The 20,019-nt window shown below is 44.5% G+C and overlaps 1 protein-coding gene across 1 annotated transcript in view; it reads right to left on the bottom strand.

Moving 5' to 3' along the window:
• GALNT10 (polypeptide N-acetylgalactosaminyltransferase 10) overlaps positions 1 to 20,019 on the bottom strand; it is a 326,091-nt gene that overhangs the window by 232,657 nt on the left and 73,415 nt on the right. The gene's annotated exons all lie outside the window — the stretch shown is intronic.

Below are 20,019 nucleotides of genomic sequence, written 5' to 3'. Positions count from 1 at the left end.
AGCCGCTGACCTTCGTGCCTAGCCGCCACTAGTCCTTGACCAGCGTTCTGACAACTCTTGCCTCCCAGTTCTTCCAGCTCCAGGCTGAGCGATGGGGAGTCAGTTTTCTGACATCACAGCTCAGTTCTTGATTTCTGCAGCAAAACCTTCAAGGCTTCCATCACCTCGGCTCTAGAGTCCATCATGCTCCTCTCCTATGACCTGCTAGGGCTGATCAAACGTTCTGTCTCCTGCCGTGCCCTGCCCTGCCCTGCCCTGAGCTTCGCTCAGCCTGTTGCAGGCTTTGTGTTTTCCTTCTTGTGCTGTTGACCACGCAGCTCCTTCTACCCATAAAACCCCTTTCTCTAGGTCGGTGGAAATCCTGTTCATCCTTCCGTGTCTAGTTGAACTGCCACCTCCTCCACGAAGCCTTCTAAAACTCCTCCTCAGGGAACTGTTTTCTTTCTTTAGATTTCCATCACAATAATGCTTACCTTTTATTGAGTGCTTACTCTATGTCAGGCAGCCCTTGAGATGCATTACCTCTTTAAATGCTCGCAGTTACCCTGTGAGGTACATGCTTTTCTTATACCCATTGGCGAATGAGACTCAGATTTAAAAATGCATGTAATCCCAGCACTTTGGGAGGCCAAGGCGGGCAGATCACGAGGTCAAGAGATCGAGACCATCCTGGCCAACATGGCGAAACCCTGTCTCTACTAAAAATACAAAAATTAGCTGGGCGTGGTGGCGGGCACCTGTAATCCCAGCTACTTAGGAGGCTGAGTCAGGAGAATCGCTTGAACCCAGGAAGCAGAGGTTGCAGTGAGCCGAGATCGTGCCACTGCACTCCAGCCTGGCGACAGAGCGAGACTATATCTCAAAAAAATAAATAAATAAATAAATAAACAAATAAAATAAATAAATAAAAGAATGTGGCAGCCAGAATGATCTTGTTTTATCCAAAGTTAGATTGTATCGCCCCTCTGCTCAAATCCCTGTAGTGGCTTCCCACCTCTCATTAGGTTCCTAAGAAAGTACAGGACCCTACAAGCCCATATGTGATCAGCTCTCACTCCTTACTGTCCTTATTGTGCCCCAGTGACATTGGCTTCCTTGTTGTTCCTCAGAGCATCCCTCAGGAAGGCACAGTCCTGCCTCAGGACCTTTGCACCTGTTGTTACCTCTGCCTAGAATGGCCATTTTTCTGTTTCTAGCTCCTAACTCTATGTCTTTTTTAAACACTTTTTTTGTGATAAACGTTTGTAAAACTGATCATTTGAACTATTTTAAAGTGTACAATTCAGCGGCATTATGTAAATGCACATTGTTCTGCAGCCATCACGGCTATCTCCAGAACTGGTCATCAACCCAACTGAAACTCTGTACCCATTAAACACTAACTCCCTATTACCCTCTCCCCACAACTGCTGGCAACTACCCACCATTCTACTTTATCCTTTTTGAATTTGACTATTCTAGGTACCTCATGTAAGTGGAATCATATCATATTAGTTCTTTTGTTTCCAGTTTATTTCACTCATAATATTTTTTAGATTCACCCATGTTGTAACATGTATCTGAGTTTCATTCCTTTTTTTTTTTTTTTTTTTTTGACAGTGTCTTATTATGTTGCCCAGGCAGGTGTGCAGTGGTGCAGTCACTGGTGCAGTCATAGGATTATAGCTGGTTGTAGCCTCAAACTCCTGGGCTCAAGCCACCCTCCCACTTCAGCCTCCTAAGTAGCTAGAACTACAGGTCCATGCCACCACACCCAGCTGATTTTTTAAAAATCTTTTATGGAGACCGGGTCTAGCTATGTTGCCCAGGCTGGTCTCAAACTCCTGGCCTCAAATGATCCTCCCACCTTGGCCTCCCAAAGTGCTGGTATTACAGGTGTGAGCCACTACGCTCAGCCAAATTCCATTCCTGTTTTCAAGATTGAATACTATTCCATTGTATGTATGCCACATTTTGTTTATTCATTCATCGGTAGATGGACATTTGGGTTGTTTCTACCTTTTGGCTACTGTGAATAATGTTGCTATGAATAGCCCTATGTCTTCTATACTGCAGTGGATACACAGTATTTATGTAATTAGATAATGTTGCAAAAAACTTTTAGGTGCCACTATAGCACTGAGCACAGTGCTGGTAACAGAGCAGCTAGAATGTTCTTTTTACACACACAAGGCTAACTCTGCTGCTGGGACTTGCCTATGGCTTCTCTTCATGTTAGAATATGTCTATGAAGCCAGGCATGGTGGCATGTGTCTGTAGTCCTGTCTACTCTGGAGGCTGAGGTGAGAGGATTGAGCCCAGGAGTTCAGGCTGCAGTGAGCTATGATCACAGAATTGCACTCCAGCCTGGGTAACAAAGCAAGACCAAGTCTCTCAAAACAAATAAACAGAAAACAACCTACAATCTATGAGAATCCTTACCACAGCCCATAAGGCCTTACATTATTTGACCCAACTTCCAATTTTTGCCTTCTTTCCTTCTCTTCTAGTTACACTGGTCTTGCTATGTTCCTCAAATGTATACCAAATTGATGATTCCCTCAGGGCCTTTGCAAATTTACTGTGCCCTTGTCTAGAAATCTCTTCCTGTACCCCTCTGCATGGTTCTCTCTCCGCCTTCTCTCAGGAACCAGATCAGTGGTCCTGCCTCAGAGAGCGCTTCCCTGACCAGCTGATCTAAGATATCAACTAGCACCACCACCATCTCCATTTGCTTGATTTTTCTTCAAAGCAGGTATCATTTTTGGTCTCCCTGTCTAGAATGTGAGTTCCAAACAGACAGGAACTTTGTATTTGCGTTCTATGGTGTCCCCTGCCTCTGTCAGCACATAAAGTCACGTACTGTTCAACAACATTTCAGTCAACAATGAACTGTATATACACAATGGTGTTCCCATAAGACTATAATGCTCTATTTTTACTATACCTTTTCTATGTTTAGATATGCTGAAATACACAAATACCATTGTGTTACAATTGCCTACAGTATTCAGTAGAGAAACATGCTGTACAGGTTTGTAACCTAGGAGCAATAGGCTATACCGTGTCGCCTAGATGTGTATTAGGCTATCCTATCAAAGTTTGTGCAAGTATGCTTTATGATGTTCTCTATGAGAAATCACCTATTGACACATTTCACAGAACGTATCCCCATCACTAAGCCATGCACAATTGTATTTCCCTTCATTGTGAATCAGAAAACTGGTGCTCCTTCCAGGCAGAAGAACTTACAAAAAGGATCCCCCCTCTCCTTGTGCTAAAGCAGCCAGAACAGAGCCAAGGTGTGTGGATTTCAACTCATATTCCCACCCAGCCACACAAACTAAGCTGCGGCCTTTCCTGGGTCTGGCACACAGTAGGTGTTCAATAAGCCCCTGTTGAGTGAAGTACTGTATAGCAGTGAAGATCAAGTACAGGAGGGAAGATACTCAGCATCTCTCTCCTTCCCATCCCCTCTTCTAGCTCCTTAGAAGATTCTGCACAAAATTGGATTTGAGTTTTTTCTCATGTCACTTGTTGATCAAAGCTGCATGCCAGCCCAGTCTGGCCCCAATGAGGACTCTAGCCCAAGAACCCAGCTTTAATCCAGGGACTCTTTGATCACTTTGTACAATATGGGATGCGCCAGGCAGGGGGTGGGCTTCTGGGGCTTTATTCCGCTCGCTGAGACAATACCATTTGAGACATGGGCAGTCTATTAGCTCTGGCTGGTTTCCTGGGAGAACTGATCTGGTCATTGACTGAAATTGAACAAAAAATGTTACTTTCAGACTGAGCCCTCTAGGCCTATTGTGGGCGTTAAATAAGATAATGTGCATAAAGGGCTTACCGTGCAGACCCTGGTCAAATGTAAGCACTAGTAGCTGGGTGAAATAAAAGCTCAACAACACAGGAGCATTGAGAGGGATGAACAGAATTTCAGCTGTCAGGCAAAACCTTCTGCTCTGGCCTGTGCCTCTCTGCTCTCATCTCCTGTTACTCTCCTCATTCGCTCCAAAGCAGCCACACTCTCCTTCTTCCTGGTCCTTGAAGGCCCTCTGCCCATGCCGGCCCCAAGGCCTTTGCATTAGCTCTTGTCTCTGCCAGCTGTTTCCCCAGATCTTCCTCCACTGTTAGCTCCCTTTCATCCTTCAGGTCCCAGACTACATATCACCTCTTTACAGAGACCTTCCTTAACTACCCAGGCACTCTCTCCCGTACTTTACATCCTGCCATGTTTTCTTCACAGTGCATACATATCCCTCTTTGCCATAGTCTCATTTATGTGTTTATTTACTTGTTTGTTATTGGGCTTTCCCAAATAGAATATCAGCTGCATGGGGCAAGGGCCTGTCTGCTCATTGCCTGCTGTATTCCTCCATCCCGGAACATTTGTGCCTGACACACAGAAAGGGCTTAAAACATACATTTGATGAATGAGAAGCTCCTCTCTTTCCCCATATTCCCATCTTTACTTTTTTTGTTTAGTTTTTTAAATGAGCTGCGTATTCTCTTGCTCACTCTTCGGTTTCTTATCTTGTCATCAGTAACAAGCAGGTCTTTCAGTATCCCCCCAGAATATACTTCAGCAAGAAGGGTCAACCAGAGGAGAGGTGACAGGCGCAGGCCTTCAGTCTCCCTGATGAGGATATGAAAAGCGTTCCTACTCGATGTCCTCACCTTGGCTTTTTTAGGGTCCCTTGTTACTGACCCCATTCGTCAAGAACTATACCCTCAGGCTCGTCTGGACCAGCCCTGAGCCGAGAAGATGTAAAAGTAGAATGGGTCAGCAAGTCAAGAGATCTGCAGACCAACAGGTCTGCATGTCAGTCTAACTCTCTTTCACCTTGGCCAAGTCCCTTACCTACTCAATTTCCTCATCTGAAAAATGAGAATAATTATGACTCTATAATGATATAATTTCCAGGTTGACATGAGAGAGGTCTGCTTGACTGCAAGCAAAACCCAGAATGCTATAAGTGTTGGACTTCTGCGTCTCCTGCAAATTTAAAGCCTTCTTGCTTCTTCTTTCCTTGGGCATCATCAAGCTCAAATGATACATTCTCAGAGAAGCCTGACCGACCTCCCTAAACAGAGTAAGCTCCCCAGCTATGGAACCTCTTAGCAATGCCTTTCCTTAACAGTCACAGTGTTTACAGTTGCTGGGTCATTGTTTGATATCTGTCTCCCGCACTGGACTGTAAGTCCCATGAGGACAGAGACAGACCGTGTTTGGTTTTGGTATTGTTTGTTTTTAGTAGGCTTTACTTTTTAGAGCAGTTTTAGATTCATTGCCAAATTAAGTAGAAGGTACAGAGATTTCCTGTATACTCCAGTCCCAACACATGCATAGCTTCCTGAATTATCAGCATCCCCCACCAGAGTATTATATGTATTACAATTGATGAACTTGCATTAACATTATCATTGTCACTCAAAATCCATAGTTTACATTAGGATACACTCTTGGTATTACACCTCCTCTGGGTTTGGACAAATGTATAATGACATATCCACTATTATAGTATCATACGGAGTAGTTTTGTTACTGGTGGACGGTGTCCAGGTTTTTGGTGTTTTGAACAAAGAATTGGACAAAACACACAAAGCAAAGAAAGAATGAAGCAAGAAAACAGATTTGTTTAAAACAAAAGCACACTCCACAGGGTGGGAGGGGGCCTGAACAAGCAGCTCAAGGGCTTGGTTACAGAGTTTTCTGGGGTTTAAATACCCTTTAGAGGTTTCCCATTGGTTACTTGGTGTATACCCTATGTAAATGAAGAAGCTGAAGTAAAGTTACGAAGTTATTTACTTGGTGTACATCCTATGCAAATGAAGAGGATGTTTCCTGTCATAGCAGAAGTAGAGTTACAAAGTTATTTACTTGGTCTTAGAAAGTTGGGGTTTTTCCGGGAGGGAGGTGGGGGGTCAGCCCCCCGCCCGGCCAGCCGCCCCGTCCGGGAGGGAGGTGGGGGGGGGTCAGCCCCCCGCCCGGCCAGCCGCCCCGTCCGGGAGGTGAGGGGCGCTTCTGCCCGGCCGCCCCTACTGGGAAGTGAGGAGCTCCTCTGCCCGGCCACCACCCCATCTGGGAGGTGTACTCAACAGCTCATTGAGAACGGGCCATGAAGACAATGGCGGTTTTGTGGAATAGAAAGGGGGGAAAGGTGGGGAAAAGATTGAGAAATCGGATGGTTGCTGTGTCTGTGTAGAAAGAGGTAGACGTGAGAGACTTTTCATTTTGTTCTGTACTAAGAAAAATTCTTCTGCCTTGGGATCCTGTTGATCTGTGACCTTACCCCCAACTCTGTGCTCTCTGAAACATGTGCTGTATCCACTCAGGGTTGAATGGATTAAGGGCGGTGCAAGATGTGCTTTGTTAAACAGATGCTTGAAGGCAGCATGTTCGTTAAGAGTCATCACCACTCCTTAATCTCAAGTACCCAGGGACACAAACACTGCGGAAGGCCGCAGGGTCCTCTGCCTAGGAAAACCAGAGAACTTTGTTCACTTGTTTATCTGCTGACCTTCCCTCCACTATTGTCCTGTGACCCTGCCAAATCCCCCTCTGCGAGAAACACCCAAGAATGATCAATAAAAAAGAAAAAAAAAAAAAAAAGACTAAAAAAAAAAAAAAAAAAACTCGAATCCCCAAATTCTCAGGGAGACTATTTTGAGTAATAATAAAACTCTAGTCTCCCATACAGCTGGCCCTGCATGAATTACTCTTTCTCTATTGCAATTCCCCTGTCTTGATAAATTGGCCTTGTCTAGGCAGCAGGCAACATGAACCTGTTGGGTGGTTACATTGCGGTTATCTTTGAAACATAAATCATAAATTAAATTATAACATGCTTCTGAAAAATAAATAAATAAATAAATAAATAAATAAAAAGAAAAAAAAAAAGAAAGTTGGGGTTTTTCAGTTTGATTTAGTTCTACGAAGTCCTTAGGTTCCCTGCCTCCAGGCCTTATTCTCCTGCCTCAGTTTTACTGCCCTAAAAATCCTCTGTGTCCATTTATTCATCCTTCCTACCCTAACCCAGCAACCACTTATCTTTTTAATGTCTGCATAGTTTTGCCTTTTCCAGAACGTCATATAGTTGGAATTACACAGTATGGAGTAGCCTTTTCAGATTGGCCTCTCTCACTTAGCAATATGCATTCAAGGTCCTTCCATGTGTCCTTTTGTGGCTTGATAGCTCATTTCTTTTTAGTGCTGAATAATATTCCATTGCCTGGATGTAACACAGTTTGTCCGTTCACCTACTGAAGGCCATATTGGTTCTTCCAAGTTTTGGTAATTATGAATAAAGCTGCTACAAACATCAATGTGCAGGTTTTTGTGTATACATAAATTTTTGACTCCTTTGGGTAAATACTAAGGAACTCAATTACTGGATCATATGGTAAGAGTTTTTCTAGTTTTTCAAGAAACTGGAAAACTGGCTTCTAAAGTGATTATACCATTTTTCATTCCCACCAGCAATGAATGACAGTTTCCATTGTTCCACATCCTTGCCAGCTCTTGGTGCTGTTAGTGTTATGGGTTTTGGCCATTCTAACAGGTGTGTAGAGGTATCTCACTGTTTTAATTTGCATTTCCCTTGGCCACATGTTAGGACTTCATGAGGCTGTGTCACGGGCACGTCCCTAACCTTAGCAAAATAAACTTCCTAAATTGATTGAGACTTGTCTCAGATACTTTTTGGTTTATACAAGCAAGCACATTAAAAAGATACTCCACATCACCGGGTGCAGTGACTCACACCTGTAATTTCAGCACTTTGGGAGGCCAAGACGGGCGGATCACAAGGTCAGGAGTTCAAGACCAGCCTGACCAACATGGTGAAACCCCGTCCCTACTGAAGATACAAAAATTAGCCAGGCGTGGTGGCATGCACCTGTAATCCCAGCTACTCAGGAGGCTGAGGCAGGAGAATCGCTTGAACCCAGGAGGCGGAGATTGCAGTGAGCCGAGATCATGCCACTGCACTCCAGCCTGGGTGACAGAGTGAGACTCCGTCTCAGAAAAAACAAACAAACAAACAAAAAAAACTCCACATCATATTTCATCAGGGAAGTGCTATCTGTGTGGGAGTAGAATGGGAGGCAGGTTTTCCCTAAGCAGTTCCCAGCTTGACTTTTCCCTTTGGCTTAGTGGTTTTGGGGTCCCAAAGTCTGTTTTCCTTTCACACTTGCCATGTGTGTTTTCATTCCCTGGCATATCCCCAATACCTAGCACAGTACCTACCCCAAAATAGGTGCTCAACAAACATCTGGGAAATAAATGAATCGATCAGTCAATTAATTAATAATCCTACACCCACCTCTTTAAAATCTGTATTCAGAAAACTCATTAACACTAGTCTCAATGACCCAAATTTCTATCTGCACCAGGTTGGTCATTTAACAAGGCTCAAACTTATAATACAGAGGAAGAGAAAAAAAATTCCTGGAGCTGAAATTTCCCCACCTGCACCTGGTCAGCCTCAATCAGCCTAGACTTTGCTTCTAGCTTCCTGTGTGATCTCAGACAGGTCACTCAAATTCTCTGAGCTTCAGGTTTATCATGTGTGGGTTTGTGAGTGTAATGGCAGCAGGAAGGAGAGATGTCTAGATAAACACAGAACATGGTTGTATTAAATAAAGCAGTTGAACCAGATGCTCTTTAAGGTCTTTTTTAATTTCAAAATTCTGTGACTAAATCCTGCAAGGTAGGATGGGAAAAGTGGGGCAGACATGGAACACCACTTGGGATTCAATCCAGTTTCTGCATCTAGTGGCACTTCAACTCCTATTTTGAATGCAAAGAAAGGGTTTGCAGGATGCCTATGTAGGGGTGAAGGGAATTTCTCCCTCCCCTTCTGAAAGTTTGAGTCTTTAAGTCTCCAAAATAAACTGGTAATAGACAAACTAACAGGAGAAAAGACCTACACATTTATTAATGTGCTATTTGCATGGGAGCCACACAAAATATGAAACTCAAAGAAGGGCCAGATGGTTGAAGTTAAATACCCTCATCATAAGAGAGAATAAAGTGGGGGATATAGGCAATTTTAGAAGAAGAGTAAATGATTTTTAAGGGAGATGAATGGGCCTGGAGAACAGACAATAACCTGGGACAAAGTTCCTCAGAGGTGGTGACAAGTTATGAAAAGGCGGGGGGCAGAATTGCACTGTGAACAAAGGTTGTCTTATTATGCAGATAAAGTCTCTCAGGTAACCACCCTCAGAAGAATAGTTGAAAGAACAGGTGAAAAGTCTGTCTGTGTGTGGTATCCTGGGCTTGGAGACTTTTAGTTTCCTCTCCTGCAAAAGGAGCTCCTCCTCTCTGGTCAACATAGATTTCAGAGGAGTCTAAGACATTAATTCCTCTACTTCTGAAGCTTATTTCTGAGGGCTGTCAGTCTCCTTAGTTCAAAGCAGTCAGCATGCAAAAGTGCCATATTTTGGGGTGTTCTTTTCTGAGCCCCAACACCTATTTGAAATGACCTCTAGATGGGAACTGCCTGTCTCCCTTTCTCTTTTTCTCCCAGACCCTACTTTGTCATTTCCACAATGAGATGCCAATTAAATCAATCCTGTCAACTATAAAGGAACGCCACTGAATCAAGACAGTAGATATCAAAAGTACCTCAAGTAGGATACACTTTGAAAGAGCAAACAGAGAAGGCCACAAATCTCAAACAAAGAATAAATATACTATGTCATTGGGTGGACCCATCTCAAACAGAGCATTAGCCAGTAGGGTCAGATACAAATATCAGGTGTATAGGGAGCCATCCTCCTCCTGGCACTGCCATGAAAGTATCAGGGCTTGGTAAACGAGAGTGCTTTCTGTTTAATTACTTTTCATTTTTGTACAAAAGAAAAAAAAGGTATACAAAACACAGATAGAGAGGTAGTGGGGCACAGGACCAAAGGGGGCTTCCTAGGAGTTTGAGACTCTTGGAAGAATGGCTGCAGTCTGTGGGCACCTCTGTAAAGTAAGAGGATTGGATACTCTATAACCCGGTAGTCTGAACCTTAGCTACACATTAGAATCACCTGTGGACCATTAAAAGCTCTGGATGCTTAACCTGCATCCCAGACCAATTAAGTCAGAATCTCTGGGAGTCAGACTCAGCCATCCCTACATGATTCCAATTTGTAGCCAAGTTTGAGAGAACCACTGCTCCAACATGGCTCTCAGGGCTCTAAAACCCTGCTAAGGTTTCTTTTTGTCCAAGCGGTAGGTCCTCTATTGTTCCACTAGGTGGCACCTTCCAGCAAACTTCAGTGGGTCCAGAGAAGTCGCTTCTAGGTCTAACTGCAAGGAATGAATTCATGAAGCAGGGCTTGGTGGTCTTTGCTGCCAACGAGGGGTCTGCACTCTTGACAAGAAGGCTGAACTTGTTTAACAACTTGCTGGTGAGTGCTGGAGCCACAGATGGTTGATTCATCCCTGTTTAAAAAGGTGAGGCTGGGCTGGGCGCAGTGGCTCACGCCTGTAATCCCAGCTACTTGGGAGGCTGAGATAGGAGAATTGCTTGAATCTGGGAGGCGCAGGTTGTGGTGAACTGAGATCGCGCCACAACACTCCAACCTGGGCGACAGAGCGAGACTCTGTCACAATAAACAAACAAAATAAAAAGGTGAAGCTTGAAGAGAGATGTCTCTATCTCTTATGACTGGGTTCACCTCTTCACGGATGCACTCTGGTCTCTTCCCCCACCCCCACCCATCTCTCCAGCAGGATTGATAAACTCCTCTCAAAAGTTCTCAAGGAGCCCCATTATGTGCAGTAGTGGACACTTGTTCTTTTTATCTGGTTAGTTAACAACACCCTGATTTTCTTTGAAGATTCACCCTTCTGCATCTCAGAACTTAGCCAATCAGAGCAGTAACCCCCTTCAGCTGCAGTGATTGGTCCAGGGACGGAATCTGAACAATCGAGGTTCAACTCCGAGGCTTTTGTATAGAGGCTATCAAGAAAGTAGTGGCTTCTTCCAGCGGATTGTTGCGAGCTGGATGTGAGCCCCACCGTGAGGCGTGTATTGGACCTCTTGACTCGGCTCCTCCGCACCTTCTCCCCACCCCAGGGAGGCGGTGTAGACTACATCAGTGGGCTTCCTTGCTCTATGTTTTCCTGTTGGGTTTAGCCCTTGAGGAGCCAGGGCAGGATTTCAGAGGGAGGGAGAAGAGCCAGGTCAGAGTATTTCTTTCCCCCGCCATTCCCTTGCTGCAACTTTGCCGCAGGCTGTCTGTGTCCTCCACAAAAGTCCATGGCTCCCATCGCGCAGGCTTCTTGAAACAGTCCTCCCTTTCTAGATTCCAATAACTGCCCCTTTCCTCACCCTTCAGGGCTAGGGCTGGACATCACACGCTGTTTCTGGCCCCATGGTACTGCCCCGTCCCTCATGGTTACACTATACCCTGCCCCATTGTCCTCCTATTAAACTCTCTTCCAATGTTCCAGTGTGAGAGTGCCATTCGTTTCCTGCAGACCCTAACTCAATCAAGGGAAAAGCTTCTTGAGAACCTGAAAACAGTCCCAACACAGGGGAAAGTGGAGCTGAGAGATCAACCAGTTACCCAAGCCAACCCCTGATGTCATCCATGCCTCCGGTTCAACTCCCCTCCCACATTCAAACAATTACCTAATAATGCTGGTTTTATTGCCTAATAAATTTTAAATGTATCCCTTCCCCTCTAGGCCTATTATATGAGACATATTTCAGATGCCTGTAAGATGAATCCCTGAGCAGAAACCTGCTACTTATAATGACTCCGTTTTCTACTTTGTAGACAGCCTCCACCCTCATTTCTGGGCTGCTCCTTGACCTATGACTTGCCTGAACTGTCCTAAGGCAAGTTCAAAAGGATGAGCTGAGCCATTCAGATTCTATCTCAGAAATTGGAATCCAGCGACACAGAGGGAAGAAGGCAGCTGGTGGTGGCCTCTGAAGGTGGCAGTTCAGGTAGCACAAGGGTGGAGATTACTCTTGGGCCACACTGAAGGAGAAGATATGGGAAGGCAGAAACCAGGAGTAACAGAGGAAGTGCTTCAGTCAAAAGAAGCCAGTGCAGCCCAAGTATGGGAAGCAGGGATGCTGAGAGAGAAAACTGAAAGAGAATCACCTTGCCTCCTGGTTTTCCAGTTCCAGTTCTGGTTTCTGGGATGCCTGACTAGACTGAAGCCCCTGCCTTGGAGTTTACGCCTTCCCTGAAGTTATGAGTGACTCTGTCACTTACGACCAAAGGAGCCCTGGCCTTGATACTTGATACTCTTGACTCAAAGTCCAAGTTGTAGCCATTACCATCTCTCGCTTGAATTGTTGTATCTCTCACTCCTAACTCCTCTGCCATTTCTGTCCTGCATTCCCTAACATTCATCCTCCCCACTGGAGTGACCATTCTGGGATGCCAACTTGCCATGTTGCTTCCCTCTGGAGGTTTATTGTCCTCACAGTAAAGTCCGAGTTGCTGGCCTTACACTTTATACAAAACTGCTAGGCGCTCATTACCTTAATAATGCTATTTCTCACCCCCATGCCTTTGCTCATGCTGTTTCCTCCTCCAGGAATACCCTTCACATCCTCTTGTACTGATGAATTCTTACTCAGCTTCAATGCCATCTCCTCTTCCATCACTTCTTCACTTTCCCATCCAGTTTGACTAAGAACTCCTTCCTCTTTTTTTCTCATACTACTGTGTATATTCCTATTTTAGCATTATATACTAATAAAGATGAGGGTGATGATGTCGGCTAACATTTATGGACCTCTTATTACATACCAAGTGCTAACTAGCACCTTACAGATGTCATCTCTTTTAATCCTCATTGAAACCCTATGAAGTAGTTCTTTTATTATTCCTACTTCTCAAAAGAGAAAACTGAAGCAAAGATGTCAGATGACTTGCCCAAAATCACACAGATAGAATGTGGTTGACTCGGGTCTATTGTTCCTTTCTTTTTTTTTAAAAAACTAACAGTTTAATTGAGATATAATTCACATGTCATACAATTAATTTACTCATTTAAAGTGTACAAGTCAATGTCTTAATATATTCACAGCTGCGTGCAACCATCAACATAATCAATTTTAGAACATTTTTATCACCACAGAAGAAACTCATACCCATTGATTACTCATTGTTTTAATGCTGCTCTTAGCAGCTGGTGTGGTGCCTAGCACGTAGTATCTGTTCAGCCAGCACTTGTTGAAGAATGGATAGCTACCGTATCTTAGAAGACAGGGGAAGGTGCAAGAGAGAGGCTCTTCAGGCAACGCTTCTGTCATTTCAACATCAATTAAGAGATTTGCCTGATTCTTTTGTTTATTTTATACTATTTTCCTTTCTTTCTTCTTTTTTTTGCTCAGTCACCAGGATGATGACAAGTGACAGTACAGTGGTGTGAACAAGGTTCACTGCAGCCTTGACCTCCTGGGCTCAAGTGATCCCCCTGTCTCAGCCTGTGTAGCTGGGGCTACAGGTGCACGCCACCATGCCTAGCAAATTTTTTGATTTTTTGTAGAGACAGGGTCTCACTTTGTTGTCCAGGTCATCTCGAACTCCTGGGCTCAAGCAATCCACCTGCCTCAGACTCCTAAAGTGCTGAGATTACAGGTGTGAGCCATTACATCTGGCCCTATTTTTCTTTAGTAACAGCCCCCACTTACTGGGGGAGGTGTGTTGTAGATATAGGAGTCTGCTCTTACCATTTGCTCAGGGTTTTTTCATATCTCTGTGGCCCCAGGGAATTTCTCATCCTCACATTTGAGTTCTGGGATATTGCTGGTGATAATCTAGGTGCTGGGTATTTGATTTTGAGTTTCAGTGGGAGAGAGTAAAGCCAGATTGCTTCTACTCCACCATTTTGGTGACATCACTCTCTACCACTGATTAAGTATTTTTTATGTGTGAAACCTTACAGTGTGTGATCTGTATATATTATTAGCTTATTAAGCAACAAAACCTGGAGATAGATATTATTGTATCCATAACACAAATGAGGAAACCAAATGTATTAGTTCATTTATGTTACCATAACAGAATACCGGAGACTGGGTATCTGTGAAGAAAATAGGTTTACTTTGGCTCAGGGTTCTGCAGGCTGTACAGGAAGTGTGGTGCTGGCATTCATTCCTAGTGAGGCCTCAGAAAGCTTTCAAACATGGTAGAAGGGAAGGGGAGCTGGTGTGTCACTTGGCAAGAGAGGGAGCAAGAGACAGAGGAAGGAGGAGCCAGGCTCTTTAAACAGCCAGCTCTCTTGTGAACTCCTAACCATGGGGAGGGCACCAATCCATTCATGAGAGATCTGCCCCCACTAGGCACACCTCCAGCATTGGAGGCCATATTTTTCTTTTTCTTTTTCTTTTTCTTTTCTTTTTCTTTTTTTTTTTTTTTTTTGAGACAGAGTCTCGCTCTGTCACCAGGCTGGAGTGCAGTGGTGCGATCTCTGTTCACTGCAATCTCCTCATCCCGGGATCAAGCGATTCTCCTGCCTCGGCCTCCTGAGTAGCTGGGACTACAGGCACCTGCCACCACGCCCGGCTAATTTTTTGTATTTTTAGTAGAGATGGGGTTTCACCATGTTGGCCAAGATGGTCTCAATCTCCTGACCTCATGATCTGCCTGCCTCGGCCTCCCAAAGTGCTGGGATTACAAGCGTGAGCCACTGTGCCCAGCCTGGAGGCCATGTTTCAACATGAGATTTTGAGGAGACACACATTCAAACTATATCCCCAAGACTCAGGGATTTCATTTGTCTAAAGTCAAACAACTAGTAATCAGCATCATCCTAATATTAAGTAAACAACTACTACCTTTAATAGAAGATTTAACCATGCTTAGATACTATGCTAAGTTGTTTACGAACATCACCTCATTGACTCATTTATGCATTCAACAGATATTTATTGAGTACCTACCACAAGCCAGGCATTGTAACGGATGTTAGGGATTCGGTGGTGAGCAAACAGATGTTCACCCAGGATTCACAGTCTAGTGGTGGAAAAGGCATTGTAGAAATGAACACATGAATAACAACTACATTAGATGGGAGGAAGAAGAAAAGACCTGTTGGCTGTCAGGGGAAGATCTGGTATTAGAAGCCACTACTCCTTGAATCCACGTCCAACATTTTGTGCAAAGTTACACTAGCGTGATTCCTCTAGGATGTTTTCCTAGTGGGACATTGGGTTTGCCAATGGCTCTCTGAGCTGCTTGTCCCTGTAGGAAGTTCCTGCCACCTACTGAATGCATGTTCATATACACACATACACTCAGTGGGAGCTACACTGCCCATGCCCTCATCTGCACAGCTTGCCTAGGGAAAAAACAATGCTGTGGGCTTTGCAAATGTCTTATCCTCAGCTGGGGGATTTGCGTTTGAAAAACACTTCTCTGTATATGGGGCTGGATCTTGCTTTTATTACATAAATGATCCTGGAGATCACTTCATATAAGTACATAGAGATCATTCCCATTCTCTTTTTCAGCTGCAAGTACTCCACAGTGTGAATGAATCAGGTTCAGTCTCCTATGGATGGACATTTGGAGTTGTTTTCGATCTCTGGCTATTAAAATAACATCATAATGAATAATCTTGTGTGCAGCTTGTTCTGTAGTGTGGAGGTGAATCTTCAGGAGAGATTCCTAGAAGTGGAAGTTGCTGGATTAAGGGATAAACACATCTTTAATTGTAAAGCTATCCTTTTGCACTCCTACAAGCAGTGTAGGAGAGTGCCTGGTTCTTCACAGCCTAGGCCCACACAATATTTTTTAAAGCATGCATTTTATATAAAAATTCACACTCCTGATTTCTCTTAAAAATTGCAAGATCTATAAAAATTACACACACACACACACACACACACACACACACACACACACACTGCAAGATCTGGCAACACTAGGCCTGTTTTCCTGCATGGCAATAACAAGCTGGGGCTGAGTGGTCGCCATAGCTCTGTGGGTCTTAGACGTTTCAACTGATCCAATTCAGCCCCTTCATTGTGAAGATGAGAAAGGTCTACAGATTCATAGAGGCAGCTGAGTGGAAGTTAACTCCCAGTCTCTTGCATCAAGTGACCTCCAGAGTAAGTACAAAAGGGATGGGTAGCAAGGGAGGGTAAGTGTATAAAAGCACTGACAATTCAGCATTAAAGTTGAAATTGTTTTTAGCATTTACTGAGCTCAGTAAATACATTGCACCACACTGTAGTTAGTTAAAGTGTGACTAATCCACATACAGCAGAGTAACAGATTGGTTTCTATTTCTTCTGAGCAACCATAAAGAGGGCTAATGCCATAGCAGGAGGATCCGGGTTATGTATTCATTCATTCCCTCATTCATCAAACATGAACTGTGTGCCAGCCCCTGATCTAGGCACTGGGAATTCAAAGACAAACAAGCACTCGAACACAGGGATCCAAACACACAAGTATGGAAAAAACTTGATATAATGCAATAAGGGTTTTATTGTAGGAATGTACTACAGCCTGCTATGAAAGCCCAGAGGAAGGAACTTCTAATTCTGCTAAAGGGCACATGGAAAAGCTCACAAGGGAGGTGATGTTTGGGAGGATCCTAAAGGATGCATAGGTGTTTGCTAAGAAAAAAAAAGGGACATGGGAGAGACTTTCTTGAAGATAATCAATGTTCAAAGACAGAACGTGACAGAAAACCAGCTCAAAAAAGATTTGGGCATAAAAAAGAGGAAAAGGATGACAGAAATTTACTGTCTTACTTAATTGAAAAGTCCAGGGACTTCAAGTGCAGTGAGCTTCATGTGTTTAAAGGATGCCATCAAACCACAATCTCTCTCTCTCTCTCTCTCTCTGTCTTTCTCTCTCAACTCTTCTTCTTACTCATGATTTTTGCCCTCAGGCAGGCCACTCTCTCCAGATGACAGGCACCTGCCAGCAGCTCTAGGTTTACATTATCCGGACAGCTAGCAATGCCAGGGGAAATTTCTCTTTCTCAATAGCTTCACTAAAAATCTCATTCCGAGTTTCACTGGCTAGGTCTGGGTCACTTGCTTACCCCCAGAGTAAGGAGTGAACTCTCACCTAAGTCTTCGAGTTCTGAGAGTAGGGCAGAATGAGTCTCAAAGGAAAATTAGAGTCCTGTGTTCAGAGGAAGGATGGATGGGTGCTGGGTAGGCAAAATCATCAGATCTGGAAACAGTGGTGGATTGAGAGTACATCTGTCTCATCAGCGATGGAGGAGAAGTTGAGTCTCAGAAAAGCAAAGTGACTTATCTATAGTCACACAGCCTGACAGCAGCAGCATCCAGGAGGAGTCCTAGTTCCCTGAATCTGAATCCCAGGACCTTCGTGCAGTGAGCATTCCCTTATCTGAGGAGGCAAAAGTGCCTTGGAGAGGGATGTGGGTGCTTCCAGGAACCCCTGGAATCACTTGCTCTGTGGCAGATCCATCAGCCTGCAGGCCCAGATGCAACACCATCTACCCCAGACAATGTGCCTGATATTTGGCCTAGGCCTCATAATAGCATTGCAACAGGTTCCTGGGCCCAGGGACTGAATGACTCAAGGGCACCAAGACCTACTTAAGGCAGTTAAGAGTGGGTGACAAGACAAACGGAAAGTAAGGAAGCAAAGTGGGGTGGTGGGAAACTGAGGCTGAAGATGGGGCAAGGAAGGGGGAGGAGCTTTGAATGGGGCAGTAAAAGAGCTGCTCAGGCCAGAAGAGTTCAGTCAATGTCCTGTTTTCTATAGTAGTCACCCAATTTGTATGTGTATTTTAAAAATTCTTTTTTGGCAGTGTGATATATGCCTAAGGTTATATAATTAAACAATGAAGAAAGCTTATAATAAAAAGCATCTGCCTTCCACCTCCTGCACCCTCGCGTATCCTGTTCCCCAGAAACCACTGATTTTCCACGGTTCTGCTTTTAGCCTTGGCTAATATTTATGGAGCACTTGTCATGTGCCAATCTCTTTGTGTACATCATTTCTTTAAGTGCTCCCCATAGCTCTATGAGGTAGGTATCATTATTATGCCCATTTTACAAATATGAAAACTAGGGAGAAGTAGGTGATGTGTTCAAGGTCACATGGCTGGTGAACAACAGAAATGGGATTTCAGCCAGGGTGTCTGACTGCAGCCACCGGAGTGTTCTTTATCATCACACTCTGGTGGTTCCTGTCAAAGCTTTATTACCTCTGTTTCTTGATTTATCGGCTAGATATTATCTATTGACTTCTTAGTATGATTGATGAGGATTTAGCTCACTTAACCCCCACCTTCTGTGCACCAATTTTAACTAGATGTGTCACAATATTTAGTTCTGTTGTGGGAAACTTTGAGGCTTTAGTTGATGCACTTAAATCTCAATTTCTAGTTCCTACTCTACACACATTTGTTGATTGGTTGTGTAGGGTCACCTGAAAGGTGGTAGGCCATCCCAATTTTTTTTTTTATATCCATCCCTATTCATTGTAGTCTCCACCTCTGTTCCAGGCACACAGCAGTTGCTTGATAAATATCTGTGCAATGGAACAAATGCAAAAAATCTTAACAGCGCCAAAGGTAGGAAATGACCAGGAAATCTCAGGCAGGCGAAGGGCATGGTAATTGCAGCCTGCAATGTCAGCCTGACTTCTTCAGAGATACAGCCTCCTGCTGAGGAGGGAACACTGAGCTATAAAATGAAAATTGAAGGAGAATCACTTCAGAGCAGCTGTCAGGAAGCACTTCCCCCAGCGGATGTGCTGAATGACCTCGCTGCAAGGTTGTCTTGGCTCGCACACCTGGGCTTATTCCACCAGCCTGCAGGGAAGCCTCCAGGGAACAACTCCAGGCAGGCCTCTGGCCATCTCCCCATTGTGGGAAACTTAGGCATCCTATTAGCATCACTTCCAAAGTGGGCTTTTTGAAAGGGGTGTCTGGTGCTGCTAACTTCTCCCATGGGCTAGGGAACCCTACCTGCCTAGGAAGAGTCCATTTGATGATGAAGGCCACCTCTTCTGCCGTAGGCTCTTTGTGCATGCTGTGCCTCTGCTTGTAGCACCCTCCTCCCTTTTAGCTCCCATCCTTCTGGCTAATTCTTATTCAGCCTTTACACCTTGAGTCAGGTGCCACTGCCTAAGGGAAGACTTCCAGAACCTCCAGACTAGGCCACATTCCTTATTATGTTCTGTAAGTATTTTCTGTTTCTTACACTTAGCACAGTTGTAATTTTACAATTATTAGAGTCAATACTTGTAGAAAATTGGCCTTACCCACTAGACTGGAACCCCCATGAGGGCAGGGAGTATGTCTGATTTTCTTTACCACTGTATCTCCAGCACCTAGCACAGCACCCAGCACAGCAACCAGCACATAGTAGGTGCTCAGTAAACATTGCTTGAATGAATGAAGGAGTTCATCAAGCCCCTTTAATCAAATCGTTCATTTGTGTGAGCGTTAACCTCCTTGAAACCCAGTATATCTTTTGCATCTAAAAAGGAGGGGATGATGCTGTCTATCCTTGACCTCTCCAGTCAAGGTCGTGATTTACCTTGTGAAAATGTAGCGACTAGCCTCCCTGATGACACACACAGACTCCTGGGGCACCCCCAACCCCACCACTGCCATGCACACATTCTTTCCTTCCTCTCCTCTTCTTGCCCTCCTCTGACAATGTCACCTAGCCCTGGCTCTTCACCTTTTACCTCAGTGACACTAAGCCTTGGCTGAAGCTGAATGACCAGGGAAGCTTTTTAAACAGCTGCTCGAGTTTCTGATTCCAGAGTCCTGATAGGGGCCCAGACAAGTGTTTCCCTAAAAAATTCCTTAGGTAGTTCTGATGTGTGGCCCACTCTCTGAATTGATCTCAAAGATGTTTACTTCCCTCCAGCCACCTTCCCTGCTCCAGTCCTACCTCCCACCTCTTTTCCCCTGAGGAAAGCAGCCTCCTCCCCTGTCTCTCAGGACTCCAGGCTTGGGCTCCCCAGTCTATTCACCTTGAGGCTGTCTAACAGAAGGATCTTTCTGGGATGAAACCCTCATCATGTCACTCTTCTGCTTAAAACCTTCTCCTGCCTTCA

This window comes from Pan troglodytes, chromosome 4 (genome assembly GCF_028858775.2).
Source record: "Pan troglodytes isolate AG18354 chromosome 4, NHGRI_mPanTro3-v2.0_pri, whole genome shotgun sequence".
Taxonomy (NCBI): Eukaryota; Metazoa; Chordata; class Mammalia; order Primates; family Hominidae; genus Pan; species Pan troglodytes.
The sequence above is the reverse complement of the archived record's forward strand: the minus strand, read 5'-3'. Positions and strand labels throughout refer to the sequence as shown.